Consider the following 11259-nt stretch of genomic DNA (forward strand, 5'->3'; position numbering starts at 1 on the left):
TTTGAAGAACATTCTGGACAATTCGAACTAATCGTTTGGCCACCCACATGGCTCGGAATGAATCCCATCGAAAATTTATGGAACATAATCGAGAGGTCAGTTCGTGCACAAAATCCTGAACCGGCAACACTTTTGCAAATAGGGACAGCTATAGAGGCAGTATGGCTCAAAATTTTTGCAGGGGACTTCCAATGACTTGTTGAGTCCATGTCACGTCGATCTGAGCGAAAGAAGGTCCGACACGACGTTAGGAAGTATCCTGTGACTTTTGCCATTTCAGTGTACAGTAGTCTGGTTTCTGTACAAGTTGTAAACAGCTTTTTGCCACCTGTGTGTTATCCGTGTTAGCTTCAGAATTTCCAAGAGTGTTTTCCAGTACACTATCAAAATCGTTCTCTAAATCTAGAATTTCTATAAAAGCAGGTTTACCTTTTCTTCAACCTCTTTTCTAAGATTAGTCGTAGGGCCAGTATCGCCCCGCGTGTTGCTACGTTTCTCCATCCAAACTGATCTTCCCCGAGGTCGACTTCTACAAATCTGTCGAATTTATTCCATCAAGAATAGCCGACCAGTGTGGCCAAGCGGTTCTAGGCGCTTCAGTCTGGAACCGCGGGACCGCTATGGTCGCAGGTTCGAATCCTGCCTCGGGCGTGGATGTGTGTTTGTTGTCCTTAGGTTAGTTAGGTTTAAGTAGTTCTAAGTTCTAGGAGACTGATAACTTCTGAGGTCAAGTCCCATAGTGCTCAGGGCCATTTGAACCATTTGAACCCATCAAGAACAACGAGTTGAATTTTTCCGGAAGGAAAACTGAATTTAATCACTAATCTGATCCGGTATTCTACAAGCTTGTATTTTATTACTAATCCACAGTGTGGAACTGTGCCGAATCCTTCCGGAAGTCAAGAACTGCGTTATCAATATAGATCTCGTGAACGAACTGATCAAGTTTAATTTTACAAGAAGTCTACGTAATGTTCTCATCTTCATTTTTATCAATTTTATGGTGGAAATTTTCGTTCTCCACATCCATCATAATGCTTGACTATAACATGTTCCACAATTTTACAACACATTAACGTCAGCGATATAGCTTCTATTGTTTGGCACTCTTCGTTGCAGCAGCGACCTACGATAAACTAGTGTTAAAAGGTATGCAGGTTCTTCCACATCGTCGGTGTAGAATGTCATAGCCGTCTCATTCGTTCCAGATTCCTTTCCACTGCGAAGAAATTTTAGTTGGTTTTCTGTTCCGCATTCGCTTGTCTCAATATCTGCCATTTTGGCGCTCGTGTAAATATAACCTCTGAGCTATACAACAGAAATCAACAACAAAACTGTCACAGAGAACTGCCGTTCTTGCAAAAACAGCAGCCAATCTCCCGTAAAGCGCTGTCCAACAAGCGCAATTAGTATTCTTCTAAGATTCCAAACGTATCACTTTATCCTCCAGGAGAGAGCGGTTGTATAACAGGTGTACAGTAAGAAAATGTGTCCCGATCGTACTGAAACCTGCGCAGCGCAATGAAAGTAAAAAAAAAAAAAAAAAAAGAATTCTTACGTCACTTGCTCTGCTCTGGTTACGTTTCAAACTAGTTTCCGCGTGCAGTGATGCTTGTAAACCGTAGGTAGAACCAGCTGCAGTAGACAGAGAATGCACACTGTGTCTCTCTGCCCTTCGTTACATCTCCCTCGCTCCCTCCTTCTCTCATTCTTATTATCTTTCTCTCTCGCTCTCTCTCTTTCTCTCCACGTTAACGATCAATGCTTTTAACCACACACATTTATTGCAGTCGTATCAGTGTGCCGAGTTATTGCAGCACCCACTTTTCACAGTGCACTTTGTAAGCCATACCAGACACATTCGCAATTGCAGACCTCCACATGTAAAGCTCACAGGGGTGGATGATTATGCCGCCGCCGCAAGAATAACTGAAACTGTATACTCCTGAATTGACTCAACCTTGTGACCATTCCCTTATCGTTTCAGTAGCTGAGGAAAACAGTTAATGGCGCAGCGTCTGTTTTACAAAACATAAAATACGACCATCTTTTTCCACTTATGATTAGACTGGATATGTAATAAAATTTAAAAAAAGTATCCGGCAAAACAATATATTTTATACTGCGTTTAATGACACTAGACCTGACGCTCAAAGATTCATATGCTGAAAGCGGAAAGAATTTTCCGATTAGAAAGTTTTGCGTCCAGATGGGTGGCACCCCTACCCACATGCCGCTCAAAAATCAGCACTAAACTTCTCCAGAGTGCCCTATAATGCAACGCTAGACTGACAAACGACTAGATTAGAGATAGAAGCCATTTGTGAGGTTTCGTTCTTTAGCCGAGCGGTATAAGGCGCTGCAGTCATGGACAGTACGGCTGGTTCCGGAGGAGGTTCGAGTCCTCCCTCGGGCATGGGTGTGTGTGTTTATCCTTAGGATAATTTAGGTTAAGTAGTGTGAAACCTTAAGGACTGATGACCCTAGCAGTTAAGTCCCATAAGATTTCACACACATTTGAACATTTTTGTTTCGTTCTTGTCACTTTGGTCAGTACGAGGAATTGTTTATCGTGGCGAATGGCCGTAATGTCGACGGATGTCTGAATGTATATACTTATGTTTATTATTTATTTATTCATTATAGACCAATTTCTCGAACTGACAGTTTAATGAAGTGACTCGATACAACTGTCAGGGATTTGAACAACCGTATGTTTGCTGTCAGCTGTACAAATTTATTATTTATTTTCAACCGGTTTCGGTCGTAGCGACAATCTTCACAGGAAGAAGAAAAGCTGTACGTTAGATGGACATGCAATCCAACTTTCCATGGGATAAAATGAGATCCATCAGAATCATAAAATGTTTCCAGGATCACATATAACATGTCATGGTTTCGATACTGCACAAAACTGACCTCACTATTGTTAAAAAGAATGCTTACTGTTTACTTATAGTGAAGTCAATTTAGTGCAGTATCCAAACCATGACACGTTATATGTGAGCCGGCCGGAGTGGCCGAGAGGTTCTAGGCGCTACAGTCTGGAATCCTGCCTCGGGCATGGATGTGTGTGATGTCCTTAGGTTAGTTAGGTTTAAGTAGTTCTAAGTTCTAGGGGACTGATGACCTCAGAAGTTAAGTCCCATAGTGCTCAGAGCCATTTTTTCCCTTTTTTTTGTTATATGTTGTCCTGAAAACATTTTATGACTCTGACGGTTTTGAATTTACAAACGAACTGGGGAAGGATGCGATCAAGCGTGTCGCCATCGCCAGGTGCGCTGACGAACTGAGGAACTGAGCTCCTCAGGGCGCGTGGCCGATTAATATCCCCTGCCCCCGCGAGTCGCTCCGTCGGCGGTCCGCGCCCGCGGCCATTGCGACTCCTCGGGCAGGCCACTCTCGCCTGTGGTCACGAATTTGTATATGAGGTATTCGAGGAGGAAGCCCTGGCGTCATCCAACGGAATACATTTTCAGTTACGTAAATGTCATCCAAATTAAATGCTTTTCTCAGTTATTTAGATGACACGTTCGTCATCTGACCGAAAGGAACGGACAAACTCCTTGACTTCCTTACATATTTGAACTTCATACAACTCGACAGCAGATTCACTATAGAGTCGAAGCAGAAGCTGATGGCACCCTGGGCCGCAGTGTGTATCGAAATAAAACACACACTGACCTGTATTTGCATGCAGAGAGCTCCGACCATCCTTCGCAGGGCGCGCACCATTTCAGACCCAGAGATTCTGCCCCAGGAGCTGAAACACCTCAGAACTGTACTTCGAAAAAACAGGTACCCAGAATGGCAAATTAGACGCGCTCTCAGCCTCACCACAACAATACAGTCTATGGAGGCAGAAGAAGCCACGGTGAAGAGGCAGCCACTGCCTTTACAGCGTACACTGGCGCACTATCTGGAAAAATAGGAGGCATATTGAAGAAGCGCCGAGAAAAATCGTCTTTTGTGTGCCCAATATAATACGAGCATTGTAGGAAAGTGGCAACCATGACCTCGGTTTCTGGAATACGGCGTATACCAGATTTCGTGTCAATGCGGGAAGACATACAGGGTGGTCCATTGATAGTGACCGGGCCAAATATCTCATGAATTAAGCATCAAACGAAAAAACTACAAAGAACGAAACTCGTCTAGCTTGAAGGAGGAAACCAGATGGCGCTATGGTTTGCCGCTAGATGGCGCTGCCATGGGTCAAACGGATATCAACTGCCTTTTTTAAAGATAGGAACCTCCATTTTATATCACATATTCGTGTATTACGTAAAGCAATATGAATGTTTTAGTTGGACCACTTTTTTCGCTTTGTGATAGATGGCGTTGTAACAGTCACAAACGTATAAGTACGTGGTATCACGTAACATACCGCCAGTGCGGACGGTATTTACTTCGTGATACATTACCCGCGTTCAAATGGACCGTTTACCAATTGCGGAAAAGTTCGATATCGTGTCGATGTATGGCTATTGTGATCAAAATGCCCAACGGGCTTGTGCTATGTATGCTGCTCGGTATCCTGGACGACATCATCCAAGTGCCCCAACCATTCGCCGGATAGTTACGTTATTTAAGAAAACAGGAAGCGTTCAGCCACATGTGAAACGTCAACCACGACTGCAACAGATAATGATGCCCAAGTAGGTGTTTTAGCTGCTGTCGCGGCCAATCCGCACATCAGTAGCAGACAAATTGCTCGAGAATCGGGAATCTCAAAAACGTCGGTGTTGAGAATGCTACAGCAACATCGATTGCACCCGTACCATATTTCTACGCACAAGGAATTGCATGGCGACGACTTTGAACGTCGTGTACAGTTCTGCCACTGGGCACAAGAGAAATTACGGGACGATGACAGATTTTTTGCACGCGTTCTATTTAGCGACGAAGCGTCATTCACCAACAGCGGTAACGTAAACAGGCATAATATGCACTATTGGGCAACAGAAAATCCACGATGGCTGCGACAAGTGGAACATCAGCGACCTTGGCGGGTTAATGTATGGTGCGGCATTATGGGAGGAAGGATTATTGGTCCCCATTTTATCGATGGCAATCTAAATGGTGCAATGTCTGCTGATTTCCTACGTAATGTTCTACCGATGTTACTACAAGATGTTTCACTGCATGACAGAATAGCCATGCACTTCCAACATGATGGATGTCCGGCACATAGCTCCCGTGCGGTTGAAGAGGTAATGAGTAGCAGATTTCATGACAGGTGGCTTGGTCGTCGACGCACCATACCATGGCCCGCACGTTCACCGGATCTGACGTCCCCGGATTTCTTTCTGTGGGGAAAGTTGAAGGATATTTGCTGTCGTGGTCCACCGACAACGCCTGACAACATGCGTCAGTGCATTGTCAATGCATGTGCGAACATTACGGAAGGTGAACTACTCGCTGTTGAGAGGAATGTCGTTACACGTATTGCCAAATGTATTGAGGTTGACGGACATCATTTTGAGCATTTATTGCATTAATGTGGTATTTACAGGTAATCACGCTGTAACAGCATGCGTTCTCAGAAATGACTAGTTCACAAAGGTACATGTATCACACTGGAACAACCGAAATAAAATGTTCAAACGTACTTACGTTCTGTATTTTAATTTAAAAAATCCTACGTGTTACCAAGTGTTCGTCTGAAATTGTGAGCCATATGTTTGTGCTACAGTCTGGAACCGCGCGACCGATACGGTCGCAGGTTAGAATCCTGTCTCGGGCGTGGATGTGTGTGATGTCCTTAGGTTAGTTAGGTTTAAGTAGCTCTAAGTTTTATGGGACTGATGACCTCAGATGTTAAGTCCCATACTGCTCAGAGCCATTTGAACCATTTGCCATATGTTTGTGACTATCTATGACAAAGCGAAAAAAGTGATCCAACTAAAACCTTCATATTTCTTTACGTACTACACGAATATGTAATAAGAAATGGGGGTTCCTATTTTAAAAAACGCAGTTGATATCCGTTTGACCTATGGCAGCGCCATCTATCGGGCCAACAATAGCGCCATGTGGTTTCCCACTTCAAGCTAGACAAGTTTCGTTCTTTGTAGTTTTTTCGTTTGACGCTTATTTCGTGAGATATTTGGCCCGGTCACGACCAATGAACAACCCTGTATATTGGACAGACGTGCGCACCGTCGAAGATCGTTGCCGATAACAACCGAAGTTGCGCTATAATCTTAGCAAGGTTCAAATCAAATGGCTCTGAGCACTATGGGACTCAACTGCTGAGGTCATTAGTTCCCTAGAACTTAGAACTAGTTAAACCTAACTAACCTAAGGACATCACAAACATCCATGCCCGAGGCAGGATTCGAACCTGCGACCGTAGCGGTCTTGCGGTTCCAGACTGCAGCGCCTTTAACCGCACGGCCACTTCGGCCGGCTCTTAGCAAGGATCGGCAACCAGCACTGAGTTTAATTAAGAAGACTGTCGGCAAACAAATCGATCTAGCGACCAGGGCGGACAGAGAACTTACATCAACGTCAGCACAGACGCCGACACCAGGGGCCCCGGACCGCGGACGGAGCTGCTCGTCGGGGCAGGCAATATTAGTCGGCCATTAGTCATGAGCTCAGTTCATCACCGCACGTAACGATGCGAGATGTTTGATCGCCGAAATATTGCGCCAGTTCGACAAAATGAGCGGGTAGTACACCAGTAGACTGTTTGATTAAACTTTACTTTCGATTTCTAGACTGTCGTGTCCGTCTTTGAGCATTTTGAATATCCCAACGTATCTCTCAACCTGGGAGCGATCTGTGCGCTTTGCGAATTTGATCTTTTATATAAGGGCGGATCAGAAAGTTTCCGTTTGACGGCGTTGCTGCAGCGTATGTACCACGTAGTGCGACTCCGATGAGAGTATATAAGCAGCGACAATGGGCATTCATGTCTTTCCGACGCGCGTGCGGTAAATGGAGAAACATGAACTATGGTCACGTTATTACCAAACGCGTCCGAACAGGACCAACGTGCCGTTATTCTTTTCTTGGCCGCCGAAGTACAAACACCACTACACATTCGTCGCCGTAAGAAGAATGTGTATGGAGCAGCATGTCTGTCGAAAACCATCGTTGTTGAATAGTACACAAAGGGATGTTGCTCCTTCGTGGAAACGCACGTCCCCAACATGCCGTTGGTCTAACGCAGAAGTTACGTCAACTCAAGAGGGGACACTCGAAAACCCGCCTTATAGTACTTTCCTGTCACCATGAGATTATAGCGCCTTCGATCTCTTAAAAAAGGCATTGAAGGGACGACGATTCCTGTCAGAGGAGGATATGGAGTACGCAGTTACTGACCTCTTCACGCAGCAGGGCACTATGTTTTACCAAAAGGGTGTCTTCAACCCAGTGCTCAAGTAGTCTGATTGCCTCAGTGCTCACGACGATTTTGCCTGATTGGCATACCGATTATACCAGAGTGAGATTTTCACTCTGCAGCGGAGTGTGCGCTGATATGAAACTCCCTGGCAGATTAAAACTGTGTGCCGGACCGAGACTCGAACTCGGGAGCAAGTGCTCTACCCGCGAAAGGCAAAGGTCCCGAGTTAGAGTCTCGGTCCGCCACACAGTTTTAATCTGCCAGAAAGTTTCATATCAGCGCACACTCCGCTGCAGAATGAAAATCTCATTCTGAAAACATCCCCCAGGCTATGACTAAGCCATGTCTCCGGAATATCCTTTCTTTCAGGAGTGCCAGTTCTGCAAGGTTCGCAGGAGAGCTTCTGTAAAGTTTGGAAGGTAGGAGACGAGGTACTGGCAGAAGTAAATCTGGGAGGACGGGGCGTGAGTCGTGCTTGGGTAGCTCAGATGGTAGAGCACTTGTCCGCGAAAGGCAAAGGTCCCGAGTTCGAGTCTCGGTCCGGCACACAGTTTTAATCTGCTAGGAAGTTTCATACCGATTCTAGACTGAACGGTGTTCGAACGGAAACTTTTTGACCACACCTTACACAATTTCCCGCAACAGGTCACCATTGATACCATCCTGCTGAATGCTCCAGGCGGTACTTTTGCTCCACCAGAATCTTGAACAATTCTTCGTGGGAGGCACTTCATTGCAGCAAGAATCTCTGCACATGTGTCGCCTCTAACACATCTTTCGACTTACATGTTTTGATAGTGATTTGGTTGCATCTAGTGACAATCGTGAATCCTTGCTTCCAATAGTGGAAAAATATGTCTTTATCGGCGTGAACAATATTGATTTTGTATAAATTGCAGTTCCATTCACGTTTGGGAGCGGGCTGTGAATACCTACTTCCGCTTTTCAACTATAACTATATACTTTACTGAACAGACGTTAGAATATAATGGAAGTAACAAATGATAATTCTTCAAAGAAGCGTTTGTTATAATATGTGAATTGGTTCGTAAATTTTTCTGATAGTCGTTGATTTTGCGATCTGCAAGCGCCGTTGAAGAGCTAATGTGTATTCGACGATCTTGATCGCTCTCTGCGTAAGCCTACTCTGCTAATCACTGTTTTGGGCGACATACCTCTAGTACCACACCAAATGCTTCTTCGTCGGAATAAGACAGCACTGAATGAGTAAAATGCGCACATTAAAAACCGCGACAGGAATCTTTGAGGAAGAAACTGTAACAAGATACTACACTAGCAGTGCAAGTTATAAAAATGGTCCAAATGGCTCTGAGCACTATGGGACTTAACATCTGTGGTCATCAGTCCCCTAGACTTAGAACTACTTAAACCTAACTAACCGAAGGATATCACACACATCCATGCCTGAGGCAGGATTCGAACCTGCGGCCGTAGCAGTCGCGCAGTTCCGGACTGAGCGCCTAGAATCGCTAGACCACCGCGGCCGGCCAAGTCACAATATCTGTTGTTAACAGTTCCCTATCGCCTCGCTTCAGCTGCCTTGAGTTGGTGTTGTCTTGTACGAGGGTGATTTGAAAAGCTCTCGGAATCACCACGAGAGGTCAGCGTTCGTGCAACGAGTTGTTCACGTGATATTCATTGGAATGTAGGCTGTAAACGCGTGCCACGTCAGTGTTCTTGGAAGAGAGCTGTCGCGGTGACGTGGCTCTGTTGTAGTTATTTGCGAAGATGGAAAAAATCGAGATTCGAGCAGTGATTAAGTACTTCGTAAAGAAAGGTATGAAAGCAAAGGACATTCATGCCGATTTACAGATTACACTGGGGGACTATGCTCCTTCATATTCAACTGTTGTCAAGTGAACAATTGAATTTAAATGAGATCGGGAGAGCTTGGATGATGATCCGCGCAGTGGTCGGCCACGATGTGTCACTACTCCATAAATCATTGCAAAAGTGCAAAAAATGGTCATGGAGGATCACCGACTGATAGTGCGTGAAATTGCTCACGCTTTCCAGATGTCAACTGAAAGGGTATCTCACATTTTAACTGAAGAATTGGAAATGAAAAAATTATATGCAAGATGGGTGCCGCGCCTCTTAACGCAGGATCAAAAACGGATGATAATGGAGATATCGGAACAATGTTTGGCCCATTTTAGGAGAAACGAACAAGTTTTTTTTGCGCCGGTTCGTGACAATAGATGAAACCTGGGTGCTCTACTATACCCCAGAGACAAAACAACAGTCAAAGCAGTGGAATCATCCTGATTCTCCGCCACCAAAGAAAGCAAAGACAATACCTTCGGCGGGAAAGGTCATGGCATCAGCGTTCTGGGATGCGAAGGGGATTCTCTTTGTAGATATATCCCCACTGCGCAAACAATTACTGGAGAATACTATGCTAGCCTCATGGTGAAATTGCAACAAAAGATACCCGAAAAAAGGCCAGGTTTAGCAAGGTAGAAAGTCATCTTCCATTGAGACAATGCGCTCCCGCACACATGTGCCATCGCCATGGCAAAATTACACGAACTAAGATATGAGTTGTTGCCACACCTGCCTTATTCACCTGATATGGCTCCATCAGACTTCCATCTCTTCAAAAAACTGAAATTTTTCTTGGTGGACGAAGATTCAGTTCAAACGAATACTTGATAGCCGGAGTTGACAACTATTTTGCAGGACTGGAAGAAACTCATTTTCGAGATGGGACCAAGGCACTGGAACAAGTTCATTAATCTACAAGGAGACTACATTGAAAAATAAAGAAAAGTTTCAGTGATGTAAGTACTTTTTTTCTGTTTCGTTCCGAGAAGTTTTCAAACCACCTTCATATATTGCCAGGAAGAGTTTTTTTAATATCATTGAATCAGGGTAAAAGACTGAAAACCTATTCAGAGAAAATGTGTTTAGTTTTACATCTTTATTCAAAGATAATAATTTTGACTACATTCCCATCTGCGATGTGGAATTTGTTTTGGGGTCTGCCGCCAGATACGATACACAGCTATACACTATTCAGCCAGAACATTTTGACCACCTAATGATATAAACCGGTCCAGGCGATAGCAGCGTCACCTGGCGAGGAATGGCTGCTAGTCAGACACGCGCGCGGTGCATGTAGTGTCCGTGTGTAGAAAGGGGAAGGAGCGCGGTCTATTTGAATTTGATCGAAGGCAGATTGTCATGGCCGGGAGACTCAACACGAGCATTTCGGAAACTGCACGACATGTCGGGTGTTCGAGGAGTGCTGTGGTGAGTGTCTTCAACATGTGGCGAACCCAAGGTGATACTACGTCCATACACCGTAGTGTTGTGCGGCCACTCATTGCAGACGTCATAGGCTGAATGGTTCAAATGGCTCTGAGCACTATGGGACTCAACATCTTAGGTCATAAGTCCCCTAGAACTTAGAACTACTTAAACCTAACTAACCTAAGGACATCACACACACCCATGCCCGAGGCAGGATTCGAACCTGCGACCGTAGCAGTCCCGCGGTTCCGGACTGCAGCGCCAGAACCGCTAGACCACCGCGGCCGGCTCATAGGCTGAGCAGACTGGTAAAACAGGACAGGTGGCGAACTGTGGTGGAACTAACATCAGACTTTAATGCTGGGCAGAGTACAAGTGTGTCAGAACACACAGTACACCGATCATTCCTAACGAGGGGCCTCCACAGCCACGACATCGGCAACTACAACTGAAATGGGCACGTGACCATCGGCACTGGCAGAGCATTACATAGTCTGATGAATCCCGAGACCTCCTTCACCATGCCGAAGGGAGGGTGCGAATCTGTCGTCTTCCAGGAGAACAGCTCCTTGACACTTGTACTGAGGGACAGAGACAAGCTGTCGGCGGCTCCGTTATGCTCTGGGGAA

The sequence above is a fragment of the Schistocerca cancellata genome, chromosome 1 (genome assembly GCF_023864275.1).
Source record: "Schistocerca cancellata isolate TAMUIC-IGC-003103 chromosome 1, iqSchCanc2.1, whole genome shotgun sequence".
Lineage (NCBI taxonomy): Eukaryota > Metazoa > Arthropoda > Insecta > Orthoptera > Acrididae > Schistocerca > Schistocerca cancellata.